The sequence below is a fragment of the Salmo trutta genome, chromosome 19 (genome assembly GCF_901001165.1).
Source record: "Salmo trutta chromosome 19, fSalTru1.1, whole genome shotgun sequence".
NCBI lineage: Eukaryota > Metazoa > Chordata > Actinopteri > Salmoniformes > Salmonidae > Salmo > Salmo trutta.
The window spans coordinates 33,663,361-33,678,642 of NC_042975.1; positions in this window are offsets into that span (position 1 = coordinate 33,663,361).

The window sequence follows — 15,282 nt, forward strand, 5'->3', positions numbered from 1 at the left end:
AGTCTCATTCCAAACGTTGTAAATTGTTGGTTATCTGCACGAACCCAGTCTTCACTATGAGTCATCCATACATCAATTGTCTTAAAATCATTTATTTACTAACTAAGTAATTCACAGAAATGCATAACAAACAGTAGATATCATTACAAGAAATGATAGAGGAATGTGCTCTAGTGGGCTAAACCGGCATGGCGGCTTGTTAGACAAAAGGGGAGTGGGGGAGGCTGAGAAGACACTACAGAGTTGATTATTATAACAAGTGAAATGCTAATCCTTTGCACATGAACGCTCACTCATTCGGGAATAATTGCAATCAATATATATATTTACGCTCAGTGTGTCGTCGGGATCTTTGTTGAAAAGTTTGTTTCTGTTGGAGAATTTGTCCGCTCTCTCTCTCTCTCTCTCTCTCGTGGTTAGGATGGATAGTTCAGAGTGACATTCATTCATGTCGTTATAGAATGGCGGTTGTCGGTCTTCGCGTTCAATGATACCGAATTCCTAGCTGCAGACTAGTAATTAATATCAAAGACTTGTTCTTATTCTGTCAGTATCGATAGTCTAACAGTTTAACCACGTGGTATGGTTAAACGTTCAGCCAGAGAAATGCATGGTCAAACCTTGGCCCTCTCGTTATCGAGGTAAGCTGGTCTCCAACCTTTAGCCATCTCGTAATTGAGGTAAGCTCGGTCTCCAACCTTCAGCCATCTCGTAATTGAGGTAAGCTCGGTCTGGTGATAGAAAACCAAGGTGGGGGTTTTATTCGGGACATAGAAAAAGGCTGTCTCATGACGCAAGGTCCTGTCTGTTCATGGGGGCGTGCCCATGACTTAGTGAAACTTTAAACAGAAATACAATTCTCTCACATTAACATCATTACATAGCATCTCATCATATCCCAAATAGCTACATCCTTATTCTTTCATTTTATACAACCATTAGATGTAAGTCTCATAACTGAGGCTATTATATAAACAGCGCAATGGTAATATGGCCGTATTGTCTCTCATGAGTTTCACAAAATTGTACCAAACGGACCAGTTTGTAGCTGGATTCTTCACCGATTTTTTATACCTTCTCCAGAACCTGAATATTGTTCGGGTTGTCAAGTTCTGTGAGGTAGAAGAATTCCTTTGTTTGGTCTATGAAAACTCACTCTCTCTCTATACTGGGGCCATGAGGCAGGATCTTCTCATAGGAATTTACGACCTCTTCTGACCACAGCAGCCTGGGTGTGGGAGACAGAGGTACGGGGATGGTGCATAGAAAACCCAAAAAGGGCAACGTCATGACAAGGTCCTGAGCTACAGGCAGTTAGATTTGGGTATGTCATGTTAGGCGAAAATTGAGCGGATCCTTAATTAAAGGCTATTATACTCTGCCAAGCACTGGCCCTCTCCTATGACTCCGCTCACCTCACCCGAGAGAGACACTGCTGGGTTAGTGTGTCTGAGTCCCTGCCCATATTACCAACACTTGGCCTTCCATTCAGCTCCAGGTCATCTGGCTCTCTACTCTCTCTCTCTCTCTCTCTCTATTGTGTTCATTCTCCACACTTACTCACACACTGAGTCTCCTATCGCACTCATACAAACACACCCTGATACTCATGCACTCATACAAACACACCCTGATTCTCATGCACACACACAAACACACTCTTACTCTACCTATAACAGAAACACCTATTTCTGTCTGTCCCTGTCTCATTCCCTACATATCAGACTCATAATATCCATCCTCTCTCTCCTCTCTCTCCCTCTTTCTCCCCTCTCTTCTCTCTCTCTCCCTCTCTCTCCCCTCTCTCTCCCCTCTCCCTCCCCTCTCCCCTCGCTCCTCTCGCTCTCCCTTCTCTCCCTCTCTCTCCCCTCTCTCCCTCTCTCTCCCTTCTCTCCCTCTCTCTCCCTTCTCTCCCCTCTCTCCCTCTCTCTCCCTCCCCCTCTCTCTTCCTTCCCTTCCCCTCTGTAATGCATTCTGTAAATAGCAGTAAGGGAAAGGTCTGAAAGATCCTCTGTGTGTTTTTGTGTGTCAGGCTGGCGACTGGCATCTAATCCTGGTAGTCTCTCCTATGCCTGTGGCCAGTGTGCAGAGACAGCTGCCTGTTGACAGCCTGCCTGCCTGCATGGCTGCCTGCCTAAACGGGGAAAGTTCTCCAGCCAGCCTTGCGTTTTACGGAGTGTTAGGCTGTTGACAGAATGTGAGAGGTTCCTATTTCAGGCACTGCTGGTTGTTTGAGGTCCTGCACGACTCCAGGACAAGGAAGCGTGCAGGAAAGATCATCACGACCCCTTTCACCTTCTTCAAAAGACTGGCAAACGGTTCAGGTCAATCACAACCAAAATCTCCCACCACATGAACAGCTTTGGCCCTTACCAACCGGCCACCTGGTCCACGTTGATCTTCCCACTTATAGTCGTTAAACTCCACATTATTAATCCAAGAACTACGTACCCTGCACTTTCATACAAGACTGCACATTGCTCTGTACTGCACTCTGCCACGGACCGACTCCCACATACAGTTGAAGAAGGAAGTTGATGTACACTTAGGTTGAAGTCATTTTAAAACTCGTTTTTCAACCACTCCACACATTTTTTGTTAACAAACTATACTTTTGGCAAGTCGGTTAGGACTTCTACATTGTGCATGACACAAGTAATTTTTCCAACAATTGTTTACAGACAGATTATTTCACTTATAATTCACTGTATCACAATTCCAGTGGGTTAGAAGTTTACATACACTAAGTTGACTGTGCCTTTAAACAGCTTGGAAAATTCCAGAAAATTATATCATGGCTTTAGAATCTTCTGATAGGCTAATTGACATAATTGGATGTATTTCAAGGCCTACCTTCAAACTCAGTGCCTCTTTGCTTGACATCACGGGAAAATCAAAAGAAATCAGTCAAGACCTCAGAAAAAAAATTGTAGACCTCCACAAGTCTGGTTCATCCTTGGGAGCAATTTCCAAACGCCTGAATGTACCACATTCATCTGTACAAACAATAGTACACAAGTATAAACACCATGAGACCACGCAGCCATCATACCACTCAGGAAGGAGACGCATTCTGTCTCCTAGAGATGAACATACTTTGGTGCGAAAAGTGCAAATCAATCCCAGAACAACAGCAAAGGACCTTGTGAAGATGCTGGAGGAAACACGTACATAAGTATCTACATCCATAGTAAAACGAGTCCTATATCGCCATAACCTGAAAGGTTGCTCAGCAAGGAAGAAGCCACTGCTCCAAAACCGCCATAAAAAAGCCAGACTACGGTTTGCAACTGCACATGGGGACAAAAAATCTTACTTTTTGGAGAAATATCCCCTGGTCTGATGAAACAAAAATAGAACTGTTTGGCCATAATGACCTTCGCTATGTTTGGAGGAAAAAGGGGGAGGCTTGCAAGCCGAAGAACACCATCCCAACCGTGTGTGGCAGCATCATGTTGTGGGGTGCTTTGCTGCAGGAGGGACTGGTGCACTTCACAAAATAGATGGCATCATGAAGCAGGAAAATTATGTGGATCTATTAAAGCAACATCTCAAGACATCAGTCAAGAAGTTAAAGCTTGGTCGCATATGGGTCTTCTAAATGGACAATGACCCCAAGCATACTTCCAAATTTGTGGCAAAATGGCTTAAGGACAACAACGTCAAGGTATTGGAGTGGCCATCACAAAGCCCTGATCTCAATCCTATAGAAAATGTGTGGGCAGAACTGAAAAAGAGTGTGCGAGCAAGGAGGCCTACAAACCTGACTCAGTTACACCAGCTCTGTCAGGAGGAATGGGACAAAATTCACCCAACTTATTGTGGGAAGCTTGTGGAAGGCTACCCGAAACGTTTGACCCGAGTTAAACAACTTAAAGACAATGCTACCAAATACTAATTGAGTGTATGTAAACTTCTGACCCACTGGGAATGTGATGAAAGAAATTAAAGCTGAAATAAATCATTCTCTCAACTATTATTCTGGCATTTCACATTCTTAAAATAAAGTGGTGATCCTAACTGACCTAAGACACAGATTTTTTACTAGGATTAAATGTCAGGAATTGTGAAAAACTGAGTTTAAATGTATTTGGCTAAGGTGTATGTAAACTTCCGACTTCAACTGTATATATTTACCCCATTGCATATCATCCTGTTAAATTGGTTCTCTTAATTTGTTTTTTATTCATCCATCTCTACACATACAGTTGTAATGTTGCTTATAGTGTTGATAGTATAGTCAGTTGTTTTTAGCTCATAGTGTATAAATTCTGTGTCTATATACTGTGTCTGTATTTTCTGTCTATCACCTGTCTGTTTAAATAAATAAATACATTTTTGTCTGTCTGTTATTGTCTGTCTGTAACTCTTTAGCAGCACCATTTCAGAGTCAAATTCCTGTAAATCTATTTGTCGAATAACGGAATTCTTCTGATTCACCAGCCTGTTTAATTGGCCTTTAAGCAGCTAGTCCAAAGGTTAATTTTTGTAGTGAGTTGTTCTTACAAATACATTATTTGTTATACTATCTACAGTATTTCATATTTGATCATCTGTAATTATTGGTAGATTTACTACAATCACTTAAAAAATATAGTGGCTATTGGTATTGTGGCAGCCCAGGTGAGTCAGAAATAAAACTCACAATAAAATAAGACAGCGGGAGACCGTTTTGCAGTGCTCAAACAAATGTTGTTCTTTAATAAAGGTTGGGGAGAACAGGGAGGGGAGAAATACAACTGAAAGGCCTCTCAGATAATGGGTGGGTCACTCTGTGTCCGGCGTGGTGGCTCCTCGGACCGCCTGTGTTAATGAACAGAACAGAGAGAGAGAGCGATGAGTCTGGGGTTTCAATACATGCACTCTACTTGCCCCAGGTGGCGTGCTGTCGGGAAAGGTGGAACCAATTCAAGGTGCCAATTGGTGGCAGAACCTGGACTGGGTAGTTGGTTGGTTTTGAATCACCAGCCCCAGTTGGTGCCTGTAGAGCTGTCCATGGTGCTGACTTTCCTTGGCCTCTCTAGCCCTCTGGAGCTGACCAAGGTCCTGCTCCTTCCTTGGTAACTCCCTGCTGGCCCTTGGGTTGCCGCAGAATTTACACACACATGTCAGCTGAACAGAAATACAATAGCCTAGTGAATATGAGACTGGGACAACACACCACAGTTTTTGCAATCAATTTACCAGACTGTACTTCCTTTTGATAAATACTAATTGTGTGACACGTCAAACTATGGCAACCCGTTCAACCCTGTTTGACGGTATGCTTGGAGGTGACCCTCGAGCCTATACATTTCCCCAAGCTATGCCTTCTGCTGCACTGTGCAATCCAGTCTCCCCAAGCAATCCACCAACAGTCTGAGAAATTAGAAACCAAGCCCAAAAGCAATGTTGGTCTCCCATTGCTAAGGTCAGGTATGTATATGCAAGACCCATCTCATGGTGAACGTTTGTGGAGTTCTCAGTTGTGGTAGTCTTTTGCAACATATATCAGGACATCAGTAGACACTGCTGAGGGGAGAATGGCTCATAATAATGTACGGAGCAAATGGAATGGCATCAAACACCTGGAAACCATGCGTTTGATGTATTTGATACCATTTCACTGATTCTGCTCCAGTCACTACCACAAGCCCATCCTCCCCAATAAAGGTGTTACTAACCTCCTGTGCAGGACATACACCGACTGATAAGCAGTTATATTTCACTGTCAATATAATAATTGCTTGCAGTTACAAAATGGCTTCATGTAGAGCACTATCACAATGAAGACTCAAACGAACATGGGTTCTATTATCTCTCCCAGCACAAGGCACACAGTCTCAACTCCCTCCTCCAGGCAGTCAATTTCATGATTAAGTCTGCTTAATCATTACTTTCAGGGCCATTCCTTATGTGGTGGAACTGAACTGCTTAGGGAAGCAGACCCACTCACAAGGCAGTCCAGTCCGGGCTTTGAGAGCCTGGAGGAGTTGAGAGGCCACATTACTGATGGCCTATCAATACCCATTACCAGAGCACTTTTCATTATTTCCCATCGCTCCCACTCTCCCTGTAATTGCCTATGCTGGAGCAAGCAGGGCTAGTAAATACAGTGCATTCTGAAAGTATTCAGACCCCTCGACTTCTCCCACATTTTGTTACATTACAGCCTTATTCTAAAATGGATTAAATAAATAAAAAAATCCTGATCAATCAACACACAATACTCCATAATGACAAAGTGAAAACAGGTTTTTAGAAATTTTAGCAAATGTATTACAAATAAAACCAGAAATATCTTATTTACATAATTATTCAGACCCTTTGCTATGAGATTCGAAATTGAGTACAGATGCATCCTATTTACACTGATCATCTTTGAGATGTTTCTACAACTTGATTGGAGTCCACCTGTGGTAAATTCAATGTATTAGACATGATTTGGAAAGGCACAGACCTGTCTATACAAGGTCACACAGTTGACAGTGCACGTCAGAGCAAAAACCAAGCCATGAGGTTGAAGGAATTGTCTGTAGAGCTCCGAGACAGGATTATGTCGAGGCACAGATCTGGGGAAGGGTGCCAAAACATTTCTGAAGCATTGAGGGTCCCCAAGAACACAGTGGCCTCCATCATTCTTATATGGAAGAAGTTTGGAACCACCAAGACTCTTCCTAGAGTTGGCTGCTTGGCCAAACTGAGCAATCGGGGGAGAAGTTCCTTGGTCAGAGAGGTCACTGTGAGAGTTCCTCTGTGGAGATGGGAGAACCTTTCAGAAGGACAACCATCTCTGCAGCACTCCACCAATCAGGGCTTTATGGTAGAAAGGCACATGACAGCCCACTTGGAGTTTGCCAAAAGGAACTTAAAGGGCTCTCAGACCATGAAAACGAGATTATCTGGTCTGATGAAAGCAAGATTGAACTCTTTGGCCTGAATGTCAAGCGCCACGTCTGGAGGAAACATGGCACCATCCAAACGGTGAAGCATGGTGGTGGCAGCATCATGCTGTGGGGATGTTTTTCAGAGGCAGGGACTGGGAGACTAGTCAGGGTTGAGGGAAAGATGAACGGAGCAAAGTACAGTGAGGTCCTTGATGAAAATCTGCTCCAGAACGCTCGGGACCTCAGACTGGGACAAAGGTTCACCTTCCAACAGGACAATGACCCTAAGCACACATCCAAAACAACACAGGAGTGGCTTCGGGACAAGTCTCTGAATGCCCTTGAGTGGCCCAGCCAGAGCCCGGACTTGAACCCAATCGAACATCTCTGGAGAGACCTGAAAATAGCTGTGCTGTGACACTCCCCATCCAATCTGACAGAGCTTGAGAGGATCTGCAGAGAAGAATGGGAGAAACTCCCCAAATATAGGTGTGCCAAGCTTGCAGCGTCATACCCAAGAAGACTCGATGCTGTAATCTCTGCCAAAGGTGCTTCAACAAACTACTGAGTAAAGGGTCTGAATATTTATGTAAATGTTTTCAAAAAAATTGTTTTTGCTTTGTCATTATGGGGTATTGTGTGTACATTGATGAGGGGGAAAAAAATGAAATCAATTTCAGAATAAGGCTGTAACATAACAAAATGTGGAAAAAGTCAAGGGGTCTGAATAATTTCCGAATGCACTGTGCCTATGCGTTTCTCATCATCAATGTTTGTCCCTAACATTTTTTGTAGACCAATCAATGTCTGAAGTAATTAGTTGTAAAACTGTGTAGTCTGGAGAAAATGAAAGATTATACAACATTCTGTAACCTCTAGAGGGCAAACAGCATGTGGGACATAGGCCTATTTGTTACAACAGAGAACAAATATCACACCGAGCTCACACGCTGTTCAGAAACAGGGGAAAGGGTCACAACAGAGGAAATTACAGAAGTGTAGATCTTTGCAGACTTATACCTAACAAAAGATCATCCAAGATTATTACGATACACTTGTATTTGTGACGGCGACACTAGATTGAGTGTCTATTTGTAGCCTTGCACAAGCTTTGACTTGGCTTGTTGAAGCCAGAACGTCTCAAAAGAGCAGGAGCCTAACTCCAGTTTCTGTAGCGTGAGGCAGCTTGATGTACAAGTACACCCCCTGTACAGGACGCTAGTCTATTGCAGGGCCTTACCCCCAATCTATCTCCATGTGTCTATTGGCTAGTCACTATTTATGGTTATAAATGGCTTGACCCCTAGACTCTAAATCTTTAACTAGTGCTTATAGATCTCCTAGGAGAGCAGTTAAGTCATAGGCTACAACATATGTGCAAAGCTTTTAAGTCAAATAGGTCTTCTCATTTTATAAGACCGCATGAAAGCTCATAAAAACAATCCTTATTAGAGGCTATTAGGCTAATTATACTAATACTAATTCAGTGCTATACATCTATCTTACAATGTTGTACAGGGTTGTATGTATTCACCAGTAAAACATTACTAGATGAAGCCGACTAGACTCTTTCTGGCTGCGACCTATTGTGGGATGTGTTCTCTATTCTGTCATGTCAGATGTTCCTTGTGTCAAGACAACACTGCACAAAAGTGAACTGAAGTCCATCACATGATACGTGTCCTGATGCAGCCTTTCAGAGTAATGACAGAGTGAACAATTAAGATGCGGAACTATAGATGCTCCTGTTGCTCCTGCCAATCACACCACAGGGATGGGGAGGTGTTCTGAGTGCACACATCATAAGGAAATGTTCCTGGGAAAAATATTACTTGCTAAAGTATAGTCAGAATACTCTGGAGATATTACACAGTGTGATCCAGTGATGGATATTGTACAGTTATCTTGCACAGACATCAGCTTTTTATTAGAAGCCTAGTTGGTACTTGGCCCACAGTAATAGGTCATAACTAGGATCATTTTGCAGGTTCAGAGTGTCCCGGAGGCATGATAAAATAACAACAAAAGTCCAACTACGAATTCGAATCAAACCGTTTCAATCAAAAACAATACTTGTAAAATCTTCTAAAAAGTTGACCTGGTTGTCCCAGTGTCCCTGGTGGCTGATGATGAATCGTACTCTGTAGACCCTCTATTTCCATCGCTGAGCATTAACATTAGAGAAAACAACAGCTATATTTATGTATTAAACAGCATTGCAGAAAATGTAGACTTGATGATACTCAGTCAAGCACAGTCTGAATGTTTAATCATAGCCCTGACGGCTTTGTAAGTAGTACGTAAAATATGTCAGAAATGATGTTTCAGAAATGAATTCATTTGCATTCACGAGTGGTTATTAATATGATTTTCATCTTTAGACACAGAGGGGGAATAGACATTAAACTACAGGACGTCAATGACATGGTGTGTCTCATACTGTTTTCTCATAGCTCTCTCTTCTATCATGTGACTTCCTTGCTTCAGTTACTTATAACCTAAAATGTTTCTTACTCTGTGCTTAACCTGTTCATCATCATATTTCTCTGCAGCAAGGTTTGTTTGCATTGCCATTGCTAGTGGTGTGTCTGTCTGGTGGTCACCCCTATCATCTTGTCTAGCCTGTCCTAAAAGACAGTCCCTGTCCACCAACAAACAGCCAGCCCAAGGCTGCAGGACATACAGCATGGTCATGTGGATAAATAAAATAAACTGTCTGACCTTCCAAAATCTCACTTCTGCAGTTATCTGCCCAAGGCAGCCATTTGAAAGAAATCAAATTAAATTAAACTAATGAAATTAATATCTAAACTTACCAACATTGTCTAGTTTACTTTCCTGCCATGTATTCTCCTGCCACGTTGCTGTGAACACGCAGTCAAACTTGACGCAAGAACAGAGAGATCTTATCATCACACAAGTGTGTATGTGTGCATCTGTGTATGTGCGTGAGTGTGTGTATGTGTGTGTGTGCATGTTTGTGTGGAACATCGAGGCTCCTAAGAGCATTGGTGTTCGATCTGGGCCCAGACACAGGGTGATTTACTCCCTGGTGACACGTTGTGGAGCACAAGCGCAGCGTTTATTGTTTGGCTGGCGGTCCCTGGGCTGCCAAGTGCAGGTCATCTGGGTTCTGACCCTGTTATACAGAAGGGAAACCAACCGCATGCTGACTAGTCAGGCTGAATTTGCTCCAATGAATACTTGTGGAGGCTTTGCATCGCTTGTGGGTATCGGAATACATTTCCATATTAAGATATTAGAATTCATTTAATTGTAATCTCAAATAAAGCATATGCTGTCAGAACCCCGGCACTACCACAAACCAGGCTGGCACCCTGCCTAAGAGTTTTTAAGAGAGAGTAACATACTACATCAAATCAAGCCTTATCTATACAGCACATTTCAGACATGGAATGCAACACAATGTGCTTTACAGGAAAAAAAGAATAAAAAACTATGAATATAAAAGCAGAAATATTTACTACACAACATACATAAGATAAAAAAACAATACTTACTTAAACTGCATACTATGTACTCAACATCGCATACTACTATATTTTACAACTGCTAGGCATGTTAGCTAACCCTTCGCCTAACCCGTTAACCTAACTCCTAACCTTAACCCTAACCTTAACCAGTAACCCCTAGCCTAGCTAATGTTAGTGTTAGCCACCTAGCCAACATTAGCCACAACAAATTGGAATTTGTAACATCATACGTTTTGCAAATTCCTAACATATTGTACAAAACGGAATTTGTAACATCATATGATGATGGACATCTACAAATTAATACATACCATACGAAACGTAACATATACTAATTGGAGTGTCCCGGATTTATGTTTACTACATTACGTCTACCCCAGAGGCCAGGTAGACTATTTAGCACATATACCGTTTAGTAAAACTAATGCAGTAGTCCTATGCCACAGCTAAAAGAGTTGTATAAGAAACAGTGTCCAACTGGATTATTGACAGGGGGGTACCTATGGGCAGTACTCCAAAAAGGGCTGTAAGGGGAGACGGATCTATAACAGTGTCATATACACTGCTCAAAAAAATAAAGGGAACACTTAAACAACACAATGTAACTCCAAGTCAATCACACTTCTGTGAAATCAAACTGTCCACTTAGGAAGCAGCACTGATTGACAATAAATTTCACATGCTGTTGTGCAAATGGAATAGACAACACGTGGGAATTATAGGCAATTAGCAAGACACCCCCAATAAAGGAGTGGTTCTGCAGGTGGGGACCACAGACCACTTCTCAGTTCCTATGCTTCCTGGCTGATGTTTTGGTCACTTTTGAATGCTGGCGGTGCTTTCACTCTAGTGGTAGCATGAGACGGAGTCTACAACCCACACAAGTGGCTCAGGTAGTGCAGCTCATCCAGGATGGCACATCAATGCAAGCTGTGGCAAGAAGGTTTGCTGTGTCTGTCAGCGTAGTGTCCAGAGCATGGAGGCGCTACCAGGAAACAGGCCAGTACATCAGGAGACATGGAGGAGGCCGTAGGAGGGCAACAACCCAGCAGCAGGACCGCTACCTCCGCCTTTGTGCAAGGAGGAGCAGGAGAAGCACTGCCAGAGCCCTGCAAAATGACCTCCAGCAGGCCACAAATGTGCATGTGTCTGCTCAAACGGTCAGAAACAGACTCCATGAGGGTGGTATGAGGGCCCGACGTCCACAGATGGGGGTTGTGCTTACAGCCCAACACCGTGCAGGACGTTTGGCATTTGCCAGAGAACACCAAGATTGGCAAATTCGCCACTGGCGCCCTGTGCTCTTCACAGATGAAAGCAGGTTCACACTGAGCACGTGACAGATGTGACAGAGTCTGGAGACGCCGTGGAGAACGTTCTGCTGCCTGCAACATCCTCCAGCATGACCGGTTTGGCGGTGGGTCAGTCATGGTGTGGAGTGGCATTTCTTTGGGGGGCCGCACAGCCCTCCATGTGCTCGCCAGAGGTAGCCTGACTGCCATTAGGTACCGAGATGAGATCCTCAGACCCATTGTGAGACCATATGCTGGTGCGGTTGGCCCTGGGTTCCTCCTAATGCAAGACAATGCTAGACCTCATGTGGCTGGAGTGTGTCAGCAGTTCCTGCAAGAGGAAAGCATTGATGCTATGGACTGGCCCGCCCGTTCCCCAGACCTGAATCTAATTGAGCACATCTGGGACATCATGTCTCGCTCCATCCACCAATGCCACGTTGCACCACAGACTGTCCAGGAGTTGGCGGATGCTTTAGTCCAGGTCTGGGAGGAGATCCCTCAGGAGACCATCCGCCACCTCATCAGGAGCATGCCCAGGCGTTGTAGGGAGGTCATACAGGCACGTGGAGGCCACACACACTACTGAGCCTCATTTTGACTTGTTTTAAGGACATTACATCAAAGTTGGATCAGCCTGTAGTGTGGTTTTCCACTTTAATTTTGAGTGTGACTCCAAATCCAGAACTCCATGGGTTGATAAATTGGATTTCCATTGATTATTTTTGTGTGATTTTGTTGTCAGCACATTCAACTATGTAAAGAAAAAAGTATTTAATAAGATTATTTATTTCATTCAGATGTGTTGTTTAAGTGTTCCCTTTATTTTTTTGAGCAGTATATATCAGAGAAACATTTAAATATGAATTCCCAGAAACCTGACAGTTTATGACAACCCCAACATGAACATTTTTAACCATAACATTTTGTATTTTTTTTTGTATACAATCTACATTAACAATCTACATGGACCAAAAAGAGACAATAGAAAAACTGTCAATGGCAATGTGAGAAAATTATGGTAACTAGTCTGGCCCTAATTCAGGTTATTATATATTTTTGTCCAGACCCCCTTCCATACACACACACTGTGCTGGCTCACAGAAAGACTGGGACATCGTCATTTTGGTCAAGGCTCTCTATGGCAGGTTCAGCAACTGAGGGAGCTGACTTAAATGAGTAAGCAGCTGATGTGCCAAAAAGCTGCAAAACATTATCAGGCAGCTGGTGCTCATAGCAAGCCTCACCAGACAGCTTCAGTCCATATTGAATGTACAGGATGGAGTTAAGGGTCTGCAAGGACATGCGATTTCTCAGTTTGCTTTTTACCACACTCATCTGGCTGAAAACTCTCTTGACTTCAGCATTCGAGTGTGGCAAGGACAACACAGACACAGCAGCCATGGCAAGTTCTTGAAACGGGTTGATATCAGCTGCATCCCTGAACTTCCAAATCTCACTCCAGAAGCCCAGTGTGTTTTTTGTCTCATTCCATTTACTAAGATGGATGACACGCCATTGCTGGACAATCTTGTCTATCTCTGCAGGGGAGTAGCCAAGGAGCTTGGCTATTTTTTCTATTTCTCCAGGGCTCTTATTGCGCTTTAGAGTTTCCTCCACATTGAAAACTGACATGTACTGCAATGCTTCGATGTTGTCCGGCAGTCTCACCCTCAACTCATTCGTGAGGGAGACGGTGAAGGCTAAACACCGCTTTCGGACATTGTTTTCATCCTCAGGTGCAAGGTGGAGCTCAGCTGCCTTTGACTCGAAAAGATAACCAAGGTTTGGCACTGATGTATCCATCTATTGGCCCTTTGAGTACATCAACATTTGCCAGTGGATTCAGCACCCTGCTGCTCACAGACTTGATCAGGCTAACCAAGCTGTCAAGTAGCTTAAGAGGATCTACTTGCTCTCCCTCAAAAGCCTTGATGGCCAACTGTACCTCACTCAGCACTGACTTCAAAAAAGTCAGATACAATATGTTTTGAGGATCACTGTACATGGAGTATAAAGCCTCAGCCATGTAGCAGTGTTCACTGGACTTGGTGACTGGAAATGCAGCCTAAGCCTACAAGGTGTGAGTTTCTCTTTTTTAAGACAACACTTCTCGAGGAAAGCCACAACAGCACGGGCTATAGATTTGGCATCTCCTCCCTCCAACTCAGCAAGTCCCAGAAATGTTGATACAATTGTCTGCTTGGTGTCACTAAAGTACCTTATCACAACCCCCAGGTACTTAGAAACACATCTGTGGACTCATCGAGGAGGAGGCTGAAATGCTGGTCACCCACATCTGCGACCAACTTTTTCAGAAAGTATGGTGCTAGAACACCATTAATCATTTCTGTGCACTTTGTCCTGTGCATTTTGAAGTGGGTAGCAGCAGTGGAGTCTGAGAAAGCAGCCCTACATGCTTCTCCAATGTGATCACATGGCAGCATGGAACAGTGTTCAGCGATAGCTAATGCCATGGTGGCCTCAGCCTTTTTTGCAGAGTAAATTTTTTTAACCATAAATGGCAGCTTGTTTTGGGTGGAACTGTTATAAGGCTTTGAGTTGTCAAGTGTTTTTTTACATCACTAAGTTTGGCATAGAAATCAGACTTACAATACAGGCAGTATGCCAGTGTATCATCTCCAATAAACGGCTTCAACCAGCCTTTGAATTCAGGGTTTGATTCCCACTCCTTTCTGTATTTTTGAGTGTACAGTTTAGACTGAGACATGATGAGCTAGCCAGCTAGATGTTTAGCTTATGTCACAGAGAGGTACACACACAGTTGACAAGGTGAGTAAGTGACTGACTCTGTGTGAGTCAAATGCAGTGATTTATTTTAGACAAAGAACTGTTTCATTGGCGAAAATCTGATATCAACTTTGGAGGGGACAATTACATGAAATTTTCTCAAGAGCAATTCCTGAGGGGGACACCAAAAGTAGTGCTGTAACACATAGCCTACATTGTAATATGGTAAATGTATATTGAGGAACCAAAGAAATAAGGTGTTTGCCGTACTCCTAACTACCGGTACCCAAAACTACACAACTAATCACAACAGCAATACAATTGCCTTTAACAAATCTTAGTTCAGTCACCAGTTTAAGTTGAGAGTGGGGGTATCCATGGCATTTTCCAATTATGTTCCTATTTTACAAGTAAAAAAAACCTTATACTTTCATAATGTTGCCAAACAAAGACTCAACAAACTTACCTGAGACTCCCTGTCTCTGCCAGTCTGTCCCTGAATATCTGTCCCCAACTCTGCTGTCTGTGTGCCATCTGTTACCTGCTCTGCCTAATGACATCATTGTGAAACATTTCCATTAGAATTTCATTTCTTTCTTATGAACATTTTATCAACTAGTCTTTGAGATATTAGGCTACTAGGGTTCTTACTATGCGTTTTGGTGTATAGAAAAATACTCTGATGTCCGTCTTTTATTTTTCTGCCATTTTTCTACCTGGCTGGCTGGCTACACACACAGTGTGTAGGTTATTTACAGTAGGAGATGGGCTTCTATCATCTTCAATCATTCTATTTGGGCTTCGATCTAAAAGGTAGCTAGCAAATGTGAAACGGATTAAAATGACAAGAGTTGACAGCTGTATGAGTTCACCATTTAC